This window comes from Eschrichtius robustus, chromosome 8 (assembly GCF_028021215.1).
Source record: "Eschrichtius robustus isolate mEscRob2 chromosome 8, mEscRob2.pri, whole genome shotgun sequence".
NCBI lineage: Eukaryota > Metazoa > Chordata > Mammalia > Artiodactyla > Eschrichtiidae > Eschrichtius > Eschrichtius robustus.
In genome coordinates this window covers 81,040,743-81,061,245 of record NC_090831.1, presented here as the reverse complement: position 1 = coordinate 81,061,245, position 20,503 = coordinate 81,040,743, and the positions used below count along the sequence as shown (strand labels likewise).

At 44.7% G+C, this 20,503-nt stretch overlaps 1 protein-coding gene across 1 annotated transcript in view; it reads left to right on the top strand.

Moving 5' to 3' along the window:
* The window catches only part of HIBADH (3-hydroxyisobutyrate dehydrogenase), a 259,990-nt gene that overhangs the window by 105,034 nt on the left and 134,453 nt on the right, over positions 1-20,503 (top strand). The gene's annotated exons all lie outside the window — the stretch shown is intronic.

The window sequence follows — 20,503 nt, the reverse complement described above, 5'->3', positions numbered from 1 at the left end:
ATGATCTGACAAACGGGTGCTGCAGACTAATGGGGAAAGGATGAGAAGAAAGGGAAGGGAGGGGAGGTCAAGAGGAACTGAGTGTGAACTGACCGGTGGCCAGCCCTCATCCTGCTGCTCTGCCTGCATCCTTAACAAGAATTTGTTTGAGTGTTTTCTGGGTTGTGGGTGCTGTAGGAATTTGGCCTGCAATAAATGAAATATGTCCCAGTAGGGAGCATAGTTGCCACTTTCCCCACCACAGCCCCTAGAAATACTTCAGGCGATAGGCCTAGATACCAGATTTAGCAGAAGGACTGCTACGTCCATCATTTTCCTGATGATCAAAAATTCCAGGCATTATTATAAGTGCTGGGGCTGCAGTGATAAGCAAAACAGATAAAATCCTGCCCTTGTAGACCATAAATTCTGGTGTCTCGTATGTGTGTATGTGAGGAGCTGTGACACACAAGAAATAAATGTTTAATGTGTATGTCAGGTGATAATAAGGACTAAAAGGAGACATAAAGCAGGGTAAGGGAGATGGATGGGGAGTCCTGGGGTATTTTATTAGGGTGGTAAGGGAAGTTATCTTTGTAAGGTGGCATTTGAGCAGAGATAGGAAGGAAGTGAGGGAACAAGCCATGTAGATACCTGGGGAAAGAACACTGTAGGCATAGGGAACAGAAAGTACAAAGGCACTGAGGTAGGATAACACCAGATATGAGGACTAACGAGGCTGTAAGTGAAGTGTCATAAAATGAGGGAGGCCATGTTAGGATGTTGGCTTTTATTCTGAGTGAAACAGGTAGTGTGTCAGTTACCAAAAGCAAAAGCTAACTGATACACTGCCACCCCCAAGTTTGGTGGTTTAAAATGACAAACGTTTGTTATTTTTCAAGATTCTCAAGGTGGGCTATGTTATTCATCTGACTGGGCTAACTCATGTGGAGCTGGGGGGTTTAGTTTGGCCTCACTCAGCAGGGACAGCTGGAATGGTTGGGGCTTCTGGCCACATGGTCACCCATCCTTCAGGAAGCTAACCCAAGTTTGCTGACCTGGTGACAGAAGGTTCCCAGCAGCAACATAGGACAAGACCAAATGAACAAGTGGCTTTTAAGCCTCTGCTTGCTTTATGGCTGTATTGTCCCATTGGTCAAAGTAAGTCACCTAGCCAAGCCCAGAGTTAGCATGGGACGGGGACTACGTAAGAGTGTGGACACAGAGAGGGGCAGTAGGGGGGCCATTTTGCAAACACCGTAATATCACAGCCAGCCCATGGAAGATTTTGTTCAGAGGATTGATGTGCTCTGAGCTACTTTTTAGAGGGATCACTCTGGCTGTGGTGTGGAGAATAGACCCTGGGGCAAGGGTGGAAGCAAGGAGGCCAGGTAGGAGGCAGTTATAATAATCTAGGTGAGACGTGATGGTGAGTGGGACCAGAATGATAAAGATGGGGGAGGCAAGAAGTCGTCAGATTCTGAACATAAAAGATAGAGCCACTAACTGATGGATGGGGAGAGAGAAAAGGAGGAGTCAAGGATGACTCCAAGGTTAGTGGAGAAGGTGGAAGAAAGGAGTGACCATCTTCTGTGAGAGCAAGATTGTAGGAGAAGAATTGAGGGAGGATTGGGGGAGGTATAGGAGAAAAAAATCAGGAGTTTATTTGAGGTGCCTAATAGACATGTGAGTAGAGAAAAACAGGTCCAAGGACCAAGCCCTGTGTTACTCTAGTAGCTCTTAATGGTTGGGAACATGAGGCAGAACCAGCAGATGAGACTCAGTGACCAGTTAGGTAGGTAAAAAAATGGGAACAGTGTCCTAGAGGCCAAATTAAGACACTCTTTAAGGAGAGAATGCAAATTTGTATCAAAAGCTACTGATAAGTTGAGTAATATAAGGGCTGAGAATTAGTCATTTGGATTTGGTGAAATAGAAGTTGTTGACTCTGACAGGTGCTTTGGTAGAGTGTTAGAAATGAGATTGGGAATGGGAGGAGAGAAATTGGAAGAAGTGAAGAGAGACAAATTTCAAGTTTTGCTGTAAAAAAAAACACAAATGGGATAGATACTGGTATGGAACCTGGGGTCAAGGGAAGTTTAATTATATTTTTAGTATGGGAGATGTTATGGGGTTATGCTGATGGAGGTGGAATGATCACATAGAGGGAAAAAGTAATGATGCACAAGAGGATACTTGGTAAGTGGTATCTTTGAGTAGTTGAGAGAGGAAGGGTAGAAGCATGGATGGAGCTTTAAAAACTAAAACCCAGCACAGACATCATGTGTCAAGCTGCCAGCATCTTATATGAAGGATAGAGTAGTATTGTAATTAATTATACAGTTTTTCAACAGAGAATAATAAATCTTAGTGCTGGAAAGTACTGACCTCTAAGCCTTACCCCTGTAAGTCACCCTCCTGACCATTAGTTTTCTCATCTATAAAGTTATCATAAACAGTGTAGCCTAATATTAAGTGCTCTTTTGGAAACTTGAAACAAAACATGAGTCAAAGACAATCACAGGTGTTGGCAAGCATGTGGAGAAAGTGGAACCCTCATACATTGCTGCCAGGAATGTAAAACGGTGCATCCACTTTGGAAAATAGTTTGGCAGTTCGTCGAAAGGTTAAACATGGAGTTACCATATGATCCAGCAGTCCTGCTCCTAGAAAGTGCTCAAGAAAAATGAAAATATATATCCGCACAAAAACTTGTACATGAATGTTTATAGCAGCATTATTCAAAATAGCCAAAAAGTGGAAACCAATCCAAACATCCCTCAACTGACGATTGCATAAACAAACCGTGGTATATCCATACAATGGAAAGTTGGCCATAAAAAGGAATGAAGGGACTTCCCTGGTGGCGCAGTGGTTAAGAATCCGCCTGCCAGTGCAGGGGACACAGGTTCGAGCCCTGGTCTGGGAAGATCCCACATGCTGCGGAGCAACTAAGCCCACGCGCCACAACTACTGAAGCCCGCTAGCCTAGAGCCCATGCTCCTCAACAAGAGAAGCCACCACAATGAGAAGCCCATACACTGCAACGAAGAGTAGCCCCCGCTCACCACAACTAGAGAAAGCCCGCGCTCAGCAACAAAGGCCCAACGCAGCCAAAAATAAAATAAATAGATAGATAAATAAATCTGTTGAAGTACTGATACACGCTACAACATGGATCAACTGTGAAAACAGATGCCAAGTGAAAGAAGCCAGTCACAAAAGGCCACACACAGTGATTCTATATGAACTGTCGGGAAAAGGCGAATCTGCAGGGACAAAGTAGATTAGTGGTTTCCAGGGACTAGGGGAGAGGGGGAAATGTAAGTGACTGCTACTAGGTATGGGGTTTCTGGGGTGATGAAAATGTTCTGGAATTAGTAGTGATGGTTGCACAACTTAGCGAATGCATTGAAAACCATGGAATTGTACACTTTAAATGGTGAGTTTTATGGTGTGTGAAATAGCTTTGAAAAAGAAAAGCTAAGGAAAAGTCATGAGTTAAGATCCTTCTCTATTGATAAGTGGTTCTCAACCAGGTTTTGCCCTGGGTGACATACAGCAATGTCTGGAGACATTGGGGGAGGGGATTCTACTGGCATCTAGTGGGTAGAAGCCAGGGATGCAGCTAAACATTCTACAGTGCACACGACAGGCCCCCTCAATCAGAATAATCCTGCCCCAGATGTCAATAACAGGGAGTTTGAGAAACCTTGCTCAGGTGTATATTCCACAAGTATCTCAAACTCAGTGTATCAGAACCCAAGCTCTGCATCCTCCCCAGCAGACCTGCTTCTCCTGGTCCCTGTCCCATCCAGGTTCCCAGGAGCCATCCCTGACTCCGCTCTCTCCTCCACCCGCTCTCCAAAGCGAATTCTAAATCTCTGGTGCCTACTTCACACCCTCATGGATTCCTGTCTAGAATACTTCTGTCTCTCTGTTGTTGTTTCTCTTTTTTTCCTAAGAGCTGCGCTGAGGTATAGTTTTACATACAGTAAAATTTGCTTGTTTTAAATGTATGATTTAGTGACTTTCAGTCATCACCACAATCCAGTTTTCCATCACTGCCACCCCCTCCCTGAAAAGTCTCATTTAGTCACTCGCATTCTCTCCCTCCCCCAACCCCGAAGCTACAGGCAACCACTGATCTTTCTGCCTCTGTAGATTCGCAGCTGCTTCTTGGGCACCAATCTGGTTCTTCCGCAATTCATTTTTCACCCCACTGCAAGGGAAGTGGAAGGCTGAAATTCACCTGCACGAAACTGTTTAGCCTCGGGTGCAGTGTGAACCCCTCAATTTCATGCTCTGGCTTCTATTTTACTTCACCAACGCTGTCGCCCTTTGCTTCCTCTGTGGTACCCTGTGGGCAACAGGTTGTGAATCACAGCACTTGCCATTTCCCAAGCATGCCATGCTTCTCACACCTCAGGACCTTTGCACGTGCTGCTTCCTTCACCTGAAATGCCCTTCTCCTCCACTCCTGGCCGACTGGCTCAGGCACCATATCATCTGAAAGGCCTTCTTCGGCCACCTCAGGCTGAGTCACTTCCCCTATGTTTCCATAGCTCTTTGTTGATACAGCCTGCATCATAGGACTTCTTACGTTATGTTTGCATTATGTTCATCTGTCTTCTACAACAGACTGTGAGCTCTTTGAGGGCACGGAATGTGTCTTGTTCAGCTTTGAGTCCCCCCTGTTGAGGACAGCACCTGGCATTGAATAAGAGCTCAATAAACGACCAAGTGAGTGGAAGCGGCGGCATTGCATTTGTGTTAGGTCAACTACAAACTGCATGAACTTTTCCCTGAAAGATTCTTCCTTAGCAGATCAAGTTTATTTTCCTTTGGGTTATAAATGATGCAGTTTGCTAGACACAGAAGTCTTGCAGAGTGTGGATCTTTTACAAAGGTTTCTTAGTCAAAAGATTAGCTTATGCTGTTTGAAGAAACTTATGGGGTGAAAATATGCATTTTTGATAGCAAGCTGTAGTCTCATGTTTTTATGTACTTTAAACGTCAACTTGCATGCAGATAAAGCACACATATTCCCCTTTAAGGAGCACAGCAGTTCCGAATGGGATCTTTTATACCGTGCTGCCTAGGCCTTGAGGCATAAGGTAAATTTCATAATAACACAAGTTTGATTTATTCAAGGGGTTCTGTGAATAGTTAGGTGTTTGAGAGACTCTTTTGCTATCCTAGTGATCTGACACCATGTTGATGGAGCATATGCTCAGGCACAGCTGGGTCCATATTTAAGTGAACCCCAAATGGTTTGGGTCTACTCTTTGGCCATTCTTCTCATTGCAGGGATTTTGATCTTGACTTGTTTTCTAAGCACTCAGAAATGTGTGCGATCTGTCTGCTTCCTATGGGGGGTGGGGGTGGGGTGGGAGAGAAAGGCAAACCCGGGCAGAGAATGGGGGGCGGTGTTATCCAGGTGCATAAATCCTACCCAGGCTACTGTCAGAAGCCTGCTGCTGCTCAGGAAAAGCGCACAGGTTACCACCAGCCTCAGCTGCAGTAACTGCCCCCTTGAGCATTCTCAGATGGCCAGCCAATGGGGAGTCATCTGCCTGAGTAGGGTTTTTAGCCATCTTTCAGTTCAATTGAAGAGGGAGCTTAAGGACATCATAGGGATTTGTAACGTTCCGTGCAAGGTGTCAGGCCCATAAACCAGCACGTCCATCGCGCCGATGTGCACGGGGAATCGTCTCTCGTCGGTGGCAGAGAGATTGAAGATGACCTTTTACTATTTAATTGTATTCATCATTTAATAATTCAAGAATACCTAAAAGGGATGAAGACTTCTTCATTCAGACTAGAATTTGACTCTCTCAGAATGTTAATAGGAAAATACAGTAAAGGTGAACCACTTTGCAAGCAGCCTGTAGGGAGTGACTTCAAGTGTCTTGGTTCCCAGAGTTGCCCCTGGCTGGGAGACAGGAGACCTGCGTTCTAGCCCTGGGTCAGCACTCACCTGTCCAATATCATGGGTCCGTTTCCTTCTGTTTAAAATGAGGACATTGCACTGATCTCCGAGGTTTGTTTTAGCTTAAAATTCTTATTCCTCTTAGTTAAGGGTTTAAGAAAATGTGAGGCATGTGCTTCTGACAGTTTTTGGACTCTGTCTGGTTAGGGATTATTTATTGCTCATATAGCCATTTCATGTATTAGGGTTTTTTTTTTTTTTATATAGCTGGGAATAGATTCAGAGATCAATACATTTTTATTAATGATAGTCCGTCATGCCTGGTAAAGAGATGGCAAGAGAGCTCATCTAGAATGAGCCACTTGAATAAACCTGACACACACGCTTAGCTCCGAGCTGCATTTTGGCAGGCCTCTCTGTAAAATAATGACATTGGCAGAGGAAGAGACTATGGAAACCTTCCTCACAGCCAGACTCATAAAATCAAAGGGCAGGTTTGGGGTGTGTTTCTCAGCCTTGGCTGTATATGCAAATCCCATGACTTTTTGAGTGTAGCATTTTATCTTCAAAAGGACAAAATTTGGCATTTGCTATAGTCATTAAAAATGATAAATGCCTAAAATGCTTGAGAGTTGGGATTATTGTAGGTTAGAACAAATATTGTTTCAGGACCAAACGCTATCCTACAGTAGAAAACTTCTCACTGACATTGTCAAATCAGAAAATAAAAAATCCTTCATTATTTTCCCTTTAAATCATAGGAAATTGGGCATAATTGTCACCAGTTCTTCTTATAAAAATGTACGGTCTGGCCCTTTTGGAGGTGGATTACTCCTCCTGACTCCAAGAAGAGATAGCTTTGTGCCCTGAAAGGGTTAACTCACCTCCAAATGGAGCTTCTCAGCGCCTCTGAGCAGAGCTCAGATGATATCAATTTCGCTATTCTTTTACATTTGTTTTATGCCTGTTGAATTTAATTTTCATTCCATTTATGGATAGAACTTGAAATAGTCTATGGTAATTTTAGACAATTTGAAGCCTTTCTCCAGAAATTTCACATTAGAGTTCCAATCTCAGAGACCCTAAGAGCAAATGTAGCTTTAATCCCTCTCTCCTCTTAATGACCTTAACCCTGACCCCAAGCCTGCTCTCTATAAGTGCCAAACATGATTCATTCTCCTTGCTTGATTTAGTTTTGTCCCTTTAATGAGCCAAGATGACCAGGGGAGACCTGATAGCTTATTTGTGCTAATATAAGTATGCTCTACTAGTTAACTCCTAACTCATTTATTTGGCTTTTACTTTTGCCTAGAATTGACCCTTTGTCTCAGAGATGAAAAGTCCATATTTTAGACAAAGGAGATGCAAACAGTTAACAAGCCAGTCAGGAGACAGACACTACCCAGGAATGAAAGATAAAGCAAACTGCTCGAGAAGGAGAGAGTCTTTGTATTCTGTGCCTCTGCACACAAATATGTGTACCATGTTATAGATAACAGTACAAACGTTCATTAAGAATATATTTTATTGTGCAGTTACGCCCTAATGTGCTGTTTCGCAGAACCACTTTCCTCTTCTGAGTTGTAGGAGTCATAATGTCTTCAGGTTAAATATTTTTGTGCTTGCGACTTTGCGGTCTGAATGTCTTATTTCTCCAGCCTCTGTAACGTAATTTCTGATCCTGTTTGTGTGTGCAGGAATGCTTTTTTGACATGGTTTTTAATACATATTATCTGATTTTTTTTTTTCAATTTTGCAATGGCATACCTAGGCCATCAAGGACGCTTAGAAAGTGATAAGCAGGAAGAGACTTTTAAAGAGATTTACGATAGGTTTAGTTTCCCTGTTGTCCACCTCTCCACTTTCAGCCCAACTCATTTTGGGTTGGTAGGGGTCTGACCATGGGGTTCTGACAAATGTATTTTTATCCTTGTGAATTTATGCTTGCTTCAGTGTCCAAAACAAAACACTATTAAAAACTGATATGACTTTGAACAGTGGCTTGATCCCTGATTATGGCCTTTCCCAACCATCCCATTTAATTTCTGGCTGGTCCAACTAGCGGCATTAAAAGCTGCCTCTTCCGACGTTGCATGTTGCCTGAGTTGCACTGTGCTCATAGCAGTTTAGTCTGGTCCCTTTTGTAGGTCAGTGACACCCTCGAGCTTGTATACACCTGTGTCACCACAAATCTTAAAAGATGGAATTTTCTTGGCAGCTTCATTCTCCTAAGATGAATTGGAGGGTGGGAGTGAAGGACAGGGTTCTAATCTCCGTGTTAAGACCAGGGAGGGCAGACGCCTCTGTCGTCCCGCACTCGGGCCCTGGGGAGAGTGCTGGCTTGAAGGACTCTCTGAAAGAAGGAGTCCATTAGTGATATTAGTCACACGCTGGCATTTTTGGTTTTTAAAAACAATCTGCGTGTTATCTTTTGAAAACACCTGGTTGTGCTTCTCCTGGAACGGTACTGATAGCTTCCCTCATCCATGGTACAGCTTGGCGTACTTGCTCTCTTCGGAAGAAATAAAACTTCAAAGAAAATTCTCCCCAAGGCAGTCAAAGAGTTACCTAATCTCCAGCTCTTTAGAGTTGGGCAATCTTTTCTTATGCCAGATGGTTTCCTCATTTTTTTTTTTTTTAATTTTATTGATTGATTGATTGATTTTTGGCTGCGTTGGGTCTTCGTTGCTGTGCGCGGGCTTTCTCTAGTTGCAACGAGCAGGGGCTACTCTTCGTTGCAGTGCGTGGGCTTCTTATTGCTGTGGCTTCTCTTGTTGCAGAGCACGGGCTCTAGGCGCACAGGCTTCAGTAGTTGCAGAACGCGGGCTCAGTAGTTGTGGCGCACGGGCTTAGTTGCTCCGCGGCATGTGGGATCTTCCCAGACCAGGGATCGAACCCATGTCCCCTGCATTGGCAGGTGGATTCTTAACCAGTGCGTCACCAGGGAAGTCCCCAGATGGTTTTCTCTTAAAAAAAGAAATCATAAATGAATTCTGCATGGTCAGGTATTGTCATCTTTGCAGAGAATTTTCTTTGCGTAATGTCCTATCTGATGGGCCATTCTATGTATTATATGCTACATAATCTCCACCAATGTATACTGTGGTCCATAAAACTGCCATACTGTTTTCAGAAACTAGTAATTCACAAAGTAAACCTGAGACAGTGCTGTTAATAAACACAGATTACAAACAAGAAGGTAGTAAGTGGAAATAATGCACTCATTTAAGAGTAATAAAGCCTTTGATCTTACTTTGAAGGAAAGAGTCTATGTTTAAACTCCCCATTCAGGGACAGCCAGATGCCCATAAAGAGCAGTGCTTTGCTTTGATAGAAAATCACTGAGGCCTGTCTAGCAGGTCTGGTTTGTAAACAGATTAGTTAAGGGCTCATCAGGACTGATTTGCATAGGATTCAGCAAGCCCCAGTCACTTTTTCAACCTTAATGAGCGATGCCGTTTCAGGTTAGAAATTACACCATTTTTTTTTTCTAGCTAGAAATCTTAGGTAATTACTTTGTGGGAAAGGGAAAGAATATTTATATAAAGTGAACCCTTGCTGTCTGCAGCTAATGGGAAAATGATGACCTGTTTTGCTTGCTCCAAATGGTGAAGGATATAATGAAGGACGTAGGCTATGAGTTTAAAATTAGGTTACAAAAAGGCTTTCCTCCCTTTCTATGTTATTTGAGAGATAAAGGAGGATTAATCTGAATTATCACAGAAAAGGTAACCTGGAGCTGCAGACTCAGACCACAAATATTTACTTACCTTCAAAAGTTTCTGGAGGACCTCTTTGGAGCCAGGCTGTGTTCTATGGGCCGGGCTTCCCTCCCTCAGTGCTCAAGGCAGACAGAAGCCTTGCCCTCACGGAGCCTACCTTCTAGAGCCTACCATTATGGAGAAATGGGAACAGCAGAGGAAAGGAAGCTCACGTTCTAAAATCTCTGCTAATTAGCAGCCCTTTGCTTGAGAGATGGCAAGACCAGTATTCCCAGAGAGAAAAGATCCTCTGATCAGTCTAACTGCACTTTTATTTTTGATTTTCAGAATAACTAGTAATTGCCTTGCTATCAGAAATCAAGAATATCTTCTCTCCTTAAATTTTGGAGTGAAGAAAATGTCAAAAGAAACCCTTTGCTTACTCTGATCCTTGAATAGATAACAAATGGGCAGCTCAGTAGAGACAACTGAGAACTTTGAAAATAAACAGTTTCTAAAGAAAATGAAATGATATCGGAAGTTTTCAACTCTGACCTTCCAAAAGGGCAGTGAATTGATGGTGGGCAGTGGTCTATTTCTTTGGCTTGCAGCAGCACCGTTCTCCTTATGAGAGATGCTTTTAAGTATTGTAAACATTGGTGACACTAACTTGCTCATTTGGGAACTTGGGTTTAAATAATAACCTTCAGCCTCTGTGTCTGGCCTTGTCAAGGCCAAGGACCTCAACCTTACCTTGCTTCCTAGAAACCAGATCAAATCAGCACACTCCTATAAATGTCACCTTGGAGACATTCCACTCTGAAAAAAAAAAAGTTCCAGCTCTGGTAAGTGTTAGAAAAAAGGCCGAGGACAATTTCATACTGACTTGGCCAGGACTCCAGGTCCTGTCCAGGTAATTCAGATGGATAGGGGGTGTAAAGGGAGGCCGTGCCCTCTGTTTCTCCAGATGGGTTTGATTAGGCTGAGGAGGAAGAGGAGGTCTTGTTGAGTTGCCTGCTTGTGAAGATTGCTAGGGAGAGGGTTCCAGTGAAATCCATTTGCGACCAGGCAAGACACCTGTACTCCTTAGGAAAGCTGGGTCACGTGCATTCTGTATCTCTCAAGGGAACATACATGAGGCCTTGGAGGGCTTTACAGGTCCCTTTTCTGACACTCGCATCCCACCGCACCTGCACACATACACACACACAGTATTTCCTCATAGGGAGATCCCCCTCCAACTTGCCCTTTTCTACATGTCTCTCAGCTTCCACGGGGGAATATACCCGACAGCGTCTTTCAGGCAGGTGCACTTGCCTGGGAGGAGCCCTCTACGTGAGTACTGACAAGAAGGCTCCAACCTGCCTTTCAGGAGTCTTTGACACATGGCAACACCTGCCTCCTAGACGCACAACAGTGGGAATCCTGGCTGTTCCACCTCCTCCCCCTCTTTCTATAGACATCTCTCTCCAGCTCGCTTCTTCCCAGCTCAGGCCAGCCTGAGGCAGATCAGCAAGACCAGTGCCTGAGCAGACGTCCAGATGGAGCTCCATGCGGGCAAGGTCCATTGTGGTTACATGTGTCCCAAGCACCCAGTGCAGTGCCTGACACATAGTATAGACTCATTGGATACTGCATTTGTTGGGAGAATGAATGCATAAATGAATGAATTAATGAGATACCAGTTTTGTTATAATCATCCCCAGTTTTTATTAGTAATACTCTGACACTCCCCCTCCTTTGGAACACCAGGAACAGAGCCAAAGCCAAAGCTCCTGTGGGCTCTGCTGCCATGGGCTCTGAGCAGGAGGGATTGGATGGGTTGGAGGGAAGGCGACTGGCTGTGGTGGGGCAGGTTTGCCAGGTCTCAGGAAGCCTGAGGGGGCGCCATCTGGGTGCTGCCCCAAGCTTTGGAAGCTCTCCTGAGTTAGCAACAACACTTAGCCCCTGTTATTAAGGGCCCCAAGGTCAATTCCAAGGCACCAGGATTACACATGTAAAACCACTAGCCCAGCCTCTGACCTATAGCAGATGCTCAATAAACGTCCCTGTCCCAGTACGGCTATATCTGGATGCTGGCAGGTAAAAGCTTCGACTGGACTCACAGGCCCGTTTCGTTGAAATGCTGCTTGGCTAATCACCAAGCTTAGGGAACATAGAAACCCATCGTAGCAGAAAGCCAGAAGCTTTGCTTAATCTCGTTTTCCTGGGTTCATATACATGAGCGACATAGTTTTAAAAACCCACCTTTATTTTACAAACTTATAATCAAACTTTTGAAAATAATGATGAAAGCCATCCTTCATTCCCTCACTCACATCCTGCATCTTTTAACATGACAGCATTGAAGCAGGATAGTTGGGCCATAAAGAGGTCAGGCCTGAGTGTGAATCCCTGCTTTACCATCTCCTAGTGTGTGACCTTGGACAGGTGACAGCCTCCCCCAGTCTCAGTTTTCTCATCTTAAAATAGGGATGATAACATTACCTACCTTACGGGGGAGTTGAAAGGCTTTAAAAAGACAATATATGTGCAGCGCGTGGCACAGTGCCTGCCACAGAGTAAACGCTTTGACCCAGTCATTTCATTCCTAGCAATGCATCTTAAAGAAATAATGAAACATTTGTTCGTAATTCAGCACACAGAGATATATTTACAAGTGTACTCCTTCATCTTAGCTTGTTTTCTAGTATTGACATGTGGTTCGGTGCCTTTTCTGTGCTCTAGCCTCCTTCTCGGGCTCTTTCCAGCCAAGCTTTGTCAGGCCCAGAGTCAGCTGGTGAAGAGGTTTGGCTTTGGAGGCGGGAGAAAGGTATGAAGAGCTACCACAGGACCATAGGAACCCCGGAATGCTCCCTACATCTGTTAAATTGTCAATGGAGGCACAGCGTGGCCAGTGAAAATTATCCATCCATCCTTGCTTCTAGCTACCTATAGCCCTCCTAGTTATTGGAGAGGGAGTACAAATGATTGTACATAGGCAGACAAATATGATCCTAGGATAAATAACAGAGCCATAGAAAATAAAATAGAGCTACTGTGCGCAGCCAGGAGAAGACGGGGTCAGGACTAGGGGAGAAGAGAGAGGTAAAGAGAGAGCTGCCTTTATTTGGCAGCTAGAGAGACAGGGGAAAGAATAGTGACTTTGGAGTATGGCAGACTTATATTTGAATACCAGCATGGCATTAGCACACTAACATTTCTAAAGTTTAGTTTTCTTATCTTTGAAATGGAAAAGCAGTTCATAGAGCTTTCGGGAGAAATAAATGAGATGAAAGAGTATATATAAAGCATCTGACCCATGGAAGATACTCAGTAAAACTCAGTTCCACTTTCAATTATTTTGTCCTGTTGTCCCCTCAAGAAAACTGTGTGCTGTACAATGTGTGTTGATTTCAAATTCAGAGGACATGATCAGTGTAACATCTTTAAAATTATTTTATGTCCCAGATGTGAATGGTCTGGTTTATATAGTTTGCATACTTTTCATTATCTTAGTGAGATTTTAAAGCATTTACCCTTGTACTAACCTTGTCGATTAAAGACCCTGTTGTTGATTGATTCAAGAAGAAGTTGGTTGAATAGTGAAGAAGTAGATTAGTAAGGCCAAGAGAAACATTTTAAAAATGTGATCTCATGAAAGGTGGTGCTTAGGCCTGCAATATGCACTTGTGTTTATCATCATGGTGAGTTGTGGTCACATCTATTGCATGACTGACAGAGGGCTTTGAAGTTTACTCAAAATCCAACTAAAAAGGCTGGTCAGATTAGGGATTGGGGGTGGCATAAAACCTGCTTTTACCCAAATGTCCCATGCAGATAAGCAGCAGGGTCGAGGGAGTATAAAAAACGGTCCTCTCAGCTTGAGTCTTCTGTTTTACTTCCTTCTGTCCAGAGTATTTGCTAAAGTAATTTACAGTTTGGAAAGCTGTGATCACCCTACCTGAAGCACTAAAAATTCATGGTGAGGCTCCAGCTTATCACAGGCAGTAAAGGCTCACAAACTGTAATGGACTAAAAGAGCCATTGCCCAAGATACCACCGAGGCAAAGCCCTTTTTTTCCCTTAAGATAAGTGTGTAGTCTACTGGATATTTTTAGAGCACACATTTTTATATTATGCTTTTTGATTTCATTAAACCAGCTCCAAGGTTGGCTTTCATGTTTGCAGTAACGTACCCCTTGTCTTCCCTTTATTTCCCATCTCACTATTACCTCTACCCCGGCGGGGCTTTTTGGTGTTGGAAGAGGGTGTGCAGTTCGATCCATCTTGCAGTTAGAACAGGAAAATACATGTGAGGAAGATGATGTTTGCATTCAGTCAAGAATTAGCCTTCGAATTGCAATAGCAAAATATGCATCCCAAACTTCAGCAGCATTGGAAAGCAGCATTGTTGGAAATGACGCAGCAGGAAACTTACTGAGTTTAGAATGATTACCAACTTCCATCATACTACCTTCTAGTGAAATGTAACAGTTTCTTGTAAGAGTCATAGACATTATTCAAAACCAATCCGTTTAGCAAATGATGGAATTTATTGATGCCAAGAGTTCTGCTCTAAAAAAAAATTAAAGAAAAAAAGATTGCCTCAAATATTACAGTATCCTGAAACTTCAGAGGCCCTTAGTCGTGTCAGTTTTGACCATCTACATCCACTCTCTTTCTAAATGCCGTAGAAAGGAAAAGGGCTAGAAAGTATCACTGATTTTGCTTCTTTACTGCCTATCTTTTGGACAGGTTGGAAACCTAGTCTTTGTTGGCTTTGTTTAGTTTAGGTTTTTCTTTCTTTCCAAGTAAGTAACAACAGTTACCTATCATCTGGCTCTTGTGGACCTAGGACCAGCAGGAATGGCATCACCTGGGAGCAGAACCCCAGCCGCACCCAGCCCAGACCTGCTGAATCAGAATCTGCAAAATAATAGGATCTTTTCACATTCAGGTCTGAGAAGAGCTGGTGACTGAGTAGGGCTCAGCCCATACTGTGTTAGGTTATAATTAGTAAGTTTTTAGTTTGAAGGGGTATTCTTTGGGAGCAGAAAACACAGACTGAGAGCACTTCCAAAAGCAGAAGGTTTATACATGGACCTGAGCTGGAATCTGAAATCAAGATCCAAGGCAGCTCTAGGGAATGGGCTGCCCTCTGCTTCTGCTGCCTCATAACTTTGTCTTCCACTTGGCCCATCATGGTCCCTCTCCGAATACTTTGTTCCATCATCACGTCCTTTCAACTTCAGCTCATATTGGTGCCTGATTTCCTCCATATTTGCCACATCAGATTCTCAAGAGCTAGAATCTGATGGGCCCAGTTCAGTGTTCTGCTCCCAGCCACCCATGGCCACTGGCCAGCCTATGGACTGGACTCTTTGATCAGCTCAATGGGAGGCAAATGGTCTGCATAAAGGCTGCTCCTTGACCGGCAGGCAGGGAGAGAGTCCTGAGAGGTGGGCTCCTGACCACCCATCAATCTAATCACAGCTTTTAAGAAACACAGCATGAAATTCTGAATGCATCTTGGGAAAAAGCACTTACCTGCTTCCCAAGGCAAATGTCAGTCTGAACCAAGACAATAGAAAACTTTCCTAAATTCATCTATTGCCAGACCTGTTCTAGGGTAGGAAGGAGGGAAAGATGTGTATGGGGAACTGAACATTAATTTTTTTTTTTTTTTTTTTAATGAAACTCTCTAGGAGTTAAGCCAGCATTTTATTTATTTATTTATTTTTGGCTGTGTTGGGTCTTCGTTTCTGTGCGAGGGCTTTCTCCAGTTGTGGCAAGCGGGGCCACTCTTCATCGCGGTGCGCTGGCCTTTCACCGTCGCGGCCTCTCTTGTTGCGAGGCACAGGCTCCAGATGCGCAGGCTCAGTAGTTGTGGCTCACAGGCCCAGTTGCTCTGCGGCATATGGGATCCTCCCAGACCAGGGCGCGAACCCGCGTCCCCTGCATTGGCAGGCAGACTCTCAACCACTGCACCACCAGGGAAGCCCCCTGAACATTAATTTTAAGATCTTCTGTGGGCCAGTTCATTTTAGAGACATATCATGACAAGATACAAAACTATGTACATGGGAGCCTGGTGAGAGACAGTCGCACTGGTTGAGATTTGCTGGGTGATTATTCAGAAGACAGGCCACCCCCTTATATCTCTTCCAAGAGCCTAATAGCATAGCTGACTTTATGAAGCCTGGAAGAAATTGCTGGAGAAAATTTTAATGTTTAAAAATTATTACTGAAGGATTTGAAATCTTTAAGAATTCCAGGAACGTGAGTATTTCTAGAAAAATTGTAAATCCCAGAGCAGATATATCAGCCATCTGGGGACCAAAAACTAACCCCTTTGACGCCGTAACAAGGTAACCTGACTTCGTGGAAGCCCCGTAGTCTCATTTTAAAGACACCGCCTGGAGTTGGTTACAGGCTCCAAAAACGGGGATGATTTGGTTTGTGGGGCATCTCTCTGCTGGTCGGGCCCCTCCTCCCTCCTGGCTCAGCCTGGACCAGGATGGCAGCAGAACCGATCCTGCTTCCTGTGCACTCTCCCCTCCGCCTGTCCCACCCACGGTTGCCCCTGCGGCCTTCCTGGAGCACAGCCGCAACTCGGACGTGACCTTCTCAGCCTTCAAAGGTTGCCAGGCAGCAGCAGGCGTTTCCATTGCCCCAGGCCAGCCGCGATCCCACATCCGCTCACCTGACCACAGCCCCTGTCATTCTGAAGGGCTTCCAGTCGCATGTCCCTGCCTAGAATCTCCGCTGATCTTCATCTACCCAAATGCTGCCCCCTTTCAAAGTGGGTCTCCAATGCTGCCCCTTTAGGATTCCCCTCCTGGTTCTCTTCCTCTCAGCAGCTGTGACTCTCACACGTCACTTCCCTTTTGGGTTTTGTGGGTTGTTCAATTTTAACTCAAAAAAATGACATTCCTTTCCTGTTGGGTCAGAATTCCCTTGAGAGTGGGGACCTTAAGCCTCACATGGAGCGCACATGGTAGGAAACCAGAGGGGTAGAGTAAGGCCTGTAGCATCCGGACTCCGACTTCTGCCAGAATTCACACTCCTGGTGGACTTACTCGCTGTGGTTTGCGTGGCTTTGAACAAGTCACTAGCCTCTCCCAGACTCAGCTTTCCAGATCTGTCAGGGAAGACAAGAATTGTACCCACCTCACAGGCTTGGCGGAGGCTCACTTCTGAAGCACCTCCCAGATTCCCAGGCGCCTCTCACACCATCAGCTGCTGCTCTGGTGGTTACAGGAGATGCTCAGCAAATGCCAGGCCCCAGGCAGCTGCGGCACCAGGATGCCGGAGGCTCGGGTTCTAGTCAACTGCATTCACCTGCTCCTCCGTGAAGGCTTTTATAAGCGTCAAGGCTTTTATAAGCGCTGCTAACAGGCAGGATTGCTGGGTTTGAGTTTCACCTCCTCCCCAACCCCTCACCTTCTGGAGGAGGTGCTAATGAGCAGTGAAATGACCACCAGGTGGGCTGTAAGGGAGGAGGAGGCAGAAGCAGGCAAGGAGCTTGGACAACCCTCTGCTAGCTAGATGATCAGCTCTGGAATCTGCCAGACCTAACATCCCGGAGCCCCGCGCTCCGTCCCACCTGGCACCGAGAAGAGAATAACTGTGCAGGGTCAGAGCAGCAGTTCTGGTCCTGGAGGAGTTCTGGAAAGAAGCCCAGGTCACGCCTCTCTCCGTCTGGCCCTGTGAGTAAGCTCCCAGCCCCCAGCCTCCACCCCCGGCATCCCGGTGTTTTAATAGCTGCTCTTTCTCTCGAGCAGGTACCATTTTTATTGATCACCTTCTTGACAGAAATATTCAGCCACAGAATGTTCCTGGCAAGTGGCAGACTAAGAGTGCCATCGGCGGTGCAGGGACTCCAGTCTTCTGTTCCAGGGCCATGGCCAGAGCAGGCAGGCCCAGGGCTGGCAGCTTCCCAGGCACCCAAGAAGCCAGTGACCTCGCTCTGTGTGTGGGGAAAAGCGGAACAGGTGGGCTTCAGTGAGCCTTCCCCTCCCCTCAACCCACAGGCGAGCACAGGGCCTTGAAGGGACAGGCGTCCCCCCACCAGGGGCAGAGAGGTCAGTGGCTCTCAACACTGCTGCACGTGAGAACCACCCGGGGAGGTGTTTTTTAAAAATACAGTTGCCCAGACTCCATCCCCGGGGTTTCTTATTGAATTGGTCTGGGTTGGGGCCTGGGCAGCCGTATTTTTTAAAACTCCCAGGTGATCCTGCTTCGACCTGACTAGAGACCCACAAACAGAAACGAACAGCGAGGACACCGCATGATATGAAATAGAGAGCACAGGCCTCGGGGTCCAGCAGACGTGGGGCTCCCCCTGGACCACTGATCAGCTGCCAGTTCCTCAGGCAGAGGCCCCACCTCCTGCGTCCTTGATTTCTTTAATCGGCAAAGGGGAGGTGCTGATGCTGCCGTCAGTGAAAGCTGTTGTGTAGTTAATTGAGGGAAGGCGCGTACAGCACTCAGCCCTTAGCAAAGTCTTCCTTTCTCTGTATTTGTAGGCCTACACTTTACAAATAACAGAGAATTCACTTAAGTAATAAAAATTGAACGCACTCTACAGTACTTGGTCTATACTTCTTTACCCTGTTGAGGTTTCACTGACATTAAATCAGAGATTCTCAGTGGGGGAGGGAAGGAAACATGTTCCCTCATGAAGGCACATCAGAAAGCGGGTAGAGAAGGAGGCACAGTATACTTTGGAAAAATCAAGAAATAGGCTTGACGCCAAGAGAGACTTAAATGGGCTCTATCTCCCATGTTACCTAAGTGGCAGTCTTTTACAGTGGGCAGAGAGCATGCCTGACCTCTTCTGTGGAGGGAGAGGCTGTATCTTCCTAGGCTGTAGGCTATACAAAATACTTAAAAAGGTAGGGTGGGACAATGTTATTCATGCCTCTGCTTTGCTAGATGTGCAGAAATATGAGCGACCCATGGAGAATGGTCTCCTAACAAGTCTATGCTCTTAATACCCTACACCAGGGTCAGTAAACTATGACCCAACGGCATGCAGCTTGTGTTTTCTACTGCCTGTGTTTTTCTACTGCCAATCATCTAGAATGATTTTTACATCTTAAACACACACACAAAATATGCAACAGAAACTTTATGTGGCCTGCAAAGCCCGACTATCTGGCCCTTTACAGAAAAGTTTGCCAACCCCTGCCCTATGCAATACTGCTTCTGTAGCCCTGGCTGGACTAATGCCAAGAAGTAGATGAACCTGAATTATTCTAACATTTTCTGTAACCATTTGATTTTCTAGGGCTAGTGTGTTGCAGATTGAATTCCCTAGTACGCAGACTCTGAGAGGGAGTTTAATGAATAGAATGTTTATTAAAGAATGCCTTTGGTATCATCACCTGTGGAAAATGGGGGAGGGGGAGTTGGAGTAGATAGAGAAGCCCAGCTGTGATGCAGGCCCAGCAATAGACTCAGCCAATTCCACAGGAGCTCTGGACGTAGAATATCCCCTCAGAGTGTTCCCAAGTTGTACTGAGATGTCTGGGCCTTTATGCTCCTGTAACAATCAGTCATTGGATATCGGCCACTTGGGAAGGGGCCACACCTTGGGCCAAGTGGCTCTCTGGAGCTGAGGCCATCCCTGAAGGAACTGACAACTGAAGGCTGCCTATCCAACACTCCCAGCAGCTGGGTTAGCAGATCTTTTGTTTGAGGTGGATCTGGGAGGTGCATTACTATGTCCAAGACATAGTACAAACATTCTAGGGCCATGACTGTGGAATCATTACAGGTGGGAGTGATTTTTCTAATCTCTTTATCCCCTGAAGTACTTAGCATAGAGTCCTGCAAGAAATAAGCATCTGATAAGTATATATTCATTGAGGGGATGGATGGATGGATGCTTGGATGAGATGAATAAATTATGTAAGTTTAAGCATGAGGACCTTGTTTTCTAGTTCTTTGGTCTTCCTTTCATGGTTCTTTTCTGCTCCCTCTACCCTCCCCTAACCCAATCCATTTTAAGCTTAAAAATCACCTAGTAATAAAATGCAAAGAACAGAGATGTTCAAAAATATGTGTGGAATGAATAAAAAATGAATCAATTACTGAAAAGAATTTTAAATCTAAAATAACTTAAAGTTCTGAGTATTCCAGTGTATTTTGTTATAATTTTATTTTTCCTGAAACTCTTCCAAAGCCTCTATTTTTAAAAAATTTAAATCTTTATTAAGAAGTAATTCTTGCTTGTAAAAAAAAAAAAAAAAAAGGAAAAAAGTATATAAAGTAAAAAACTAAGTCCTCCCTTCGTAATTATATCAACAGCATGTTTTGTGTTCTTTTAGATTTTTAAAATGTATATACTATCATTTACTTACATGTAGATGTGTCTATTTGTCTAAAATGGTATTATCAAATATTTTCCCCCCAAAAGCATATGATAGACATCTTGAGGTCACTATATCAATACTAAAGACTGTTGTTTCTTTAAAAGATGCAATGTCCTGGTCATATCCTCAGCCCCAAGAATTCAACAAAGGTGATTTGAATTGAATTCAATTTCTAAAGTTTGCTCCCCCAGAACCTTTATTACTTTAGTTCCCATGGGTTTGGAAGCCGGGTTAGGATGGGGAAAGAGCTACTAAGAACTTGCCTGAGGGAGAGGGGCTAGCAGTGTTGTTAAAATCTTTCATGAGCCATGAGGGGAGCTGGTGCTCACATGAGCAGGTGGAGTCTGGCAGATCTTCCTCTCATAGAAAGATGGAAGGAATGTGATAGAACTAGGATAGATCCCTCCCTGCCAGGCTTAGAAACCCCCAGTTGTCTAGGGAGTTCCCTGGTAGCCTAGTGGTTAAGATTCTGAGATTTCACTGCCATGGCCCGGGTTAAATCCCTGGTCAGGGAACTGAGATACTGTGAG